The sequence below is a fragment of the Periplaneta americana genome, chromosome 14 (genome assembly GCF_040183065.1).
Source record: "Periplaneta americana isolate PAMFEO1 chromosome 14, P.americana_PAMFEO1_priV1, whole genome shotgun sequence".
Taxonomy (NCBI): Eukaryota; Metazoa; Arthropoda; class Insecta; order Blattodea; family Blattidae; genus Periplaneta; species Periplaneta americana.
Genome location: NC_091130.1, coordinates 104,654,708 through 104,656,707, shown reverse-complemented (window position 1 = coordinate 104,656,707; position 2,000 = coordinate 104,654,708). Strand labels below are relative to the sequence as shown.

The 2,000-nt window shown below is 36.8% G+C and overlaps 1 non-coding gene across 1 annotated transcript; it reads right to left on the bottom strand.

Annotated features, from left to right (window-relative positions):
- Positions 1-549: 549 nt before the first annotated feature.
- Positions 550-622, bottom strand: TRNAY-GUA (transfer RNA tyrosine (anticodon GUA)). The gene has a single exon. It is a non-coding gene; the product is annotated as a tRNA-Tyr (tRNA).
- Between the last annotated feature and the right edge of the window lie 1,378 nt (positions 623-2,000).

The following is a 2,000-nucleotide window of genomic DNA, read 5'->3' as shown; positions in this document are numbered from 1 at the left end:
CAGAAAGAAATAATAATGCATGAGAGGCGTTCCACAAAGCATTCTTTCTGAATTTTAATAGTGCACATCCTCATATTCTTCAAGCCATTATTGAGACACAAACTGGCACATAAATTAAAATTACTGAGAATGGGAATACTGTAAGAGCCAATCCTACATATAAAAGTAGGAAACAGTAGCCTATATATAAGAATTACTTTGTAGGTATAGACGCGGAAATATTACTAGAATTGGTTTCCTACAGAGAGTGACCTACTATTATCCCAGAAAGTGACTTACATATTAAACAATCCATTAGTGGCACTGGAACAAATACAGTCTGATCCATTTGGGAATGGATAGTATTAACAATAACGAAAAAAGTAAAAACCGAATTTCTCCATACTTTTTAACCAACTTAGGCCCTAATTAATTTATTGTTTTTGTATATGTTATTGATTAAATTTTTATTGTAGTTTATTTTATTATTACAAAGCTATTATGATAGTAAGAAAAATTTCTTGCTGGTTATATTATAATTAAAATTTAATATTTGAGGAGAAAAATTCGCTTCGGCGCCGGGGATCGAACCCGGGTCCTTGGTTCTACGTACCAAGCGCTCTAACCACTGAGCTACGCCGAATTCAATCCAAAGTACCGGACCGAACCCGCCTTCTTCAATGTTTCCCTTTGTGGCCTAACTCCAAGTTAGGCAGTTGACATTGGACATATACGTCAACATAGGCTATATGCCTAACTTGGAGTCAAGCCACAAAGGGAAACATTGAAGGAGGAGGATTCGATCCGGTACTGTGGATTGAATTCGGCGTAGCTCAGTGGTCAGAGCGCTTGGTACGTAGAACCAAGGACCCGGGTTCGATCCCGTGCCGGAGAGAGAATTTTTCTCCTAAAATATTAATTGTCATTATTACAGATATTATTCTGTAGGACAAATTAATAAATCTATAATATGGTTATATTATGTTTAAAAGATGGGAGTTTTCATTATATGACAATTAGCAATACATAATCTGTAAGGACAAGTGAAATTCGTGGATGATAAAACGGCTACCTACTACAAATTAACAACGGGCACAATATGTTCTTTGTTATGCAAAATTTAAGAGTGTTAAAAGAGTACATAGGGAATTTCGACGTGAGTATGGTGTCCGTAATGTACCTAAATACGATTCCATAATGTTGTGGTATCGAACATTTGTAGAAACAGGTTCTGTGTTAAAAAAGACATGTAGGAGGTCGCATGCGAAACCCAGTAGAGAAGCAGCTATCTGTTGGCTTGGCCCCCAAACTCCCCACATTTAACCCTTCCTGACTTCTTCGTGTGAGGTTTTGTTAAAGACATTGTCTATTCACAGAAACCCAGGAACATTGATGATCTGAGAGTAAAAATTACTCAAGCTTTTCAACAAATCACGCCTCTTATGTTACAACGGACATGGGCTGAATTGTATCACCGTTATGAGTTGTGCAGGGTGCGCAATGGAGGTCATGTTGAGCTCTGAGGAATCTCCCATCTTTCAGTGTTGTATGCACAAAGTTTTAGCAAATAAAGTTCAGTAGTAAATGTTTTACGATGTTTTTATTTTATCCGTACCCAAACATATCACTCTGTATTTTAAACTATGACAAGTACCAAGTTATCAGTACGAGCATTTTAAATTCTGACAAGTACAAATTTATCGGTACGAGCATTTCTACGAGAGTATCATTTTTAATCATACCTGTCAATGTAAAGAGAGTCCTAATTCTCTACAAAATGGGAAGGGAAATTGCTGCGCCTCGTGTTAAACTGACCATCGCGCTCAACTGATGCATTCAGTTCAGGTAAAATTTTCTCTTGCGCTCAACTGATGGACTCTCGTATAAAGCAAAGTAACAAAAGATGGGGGTTAGCGGTGTATATAACGAAAAAACAGGAACAATAAAATAAGAAGGAAAGCAGTGAAAAGAAAAAAAGGATCGAGAAATAGAAACAAATATAACATTCCACATGCAGAATT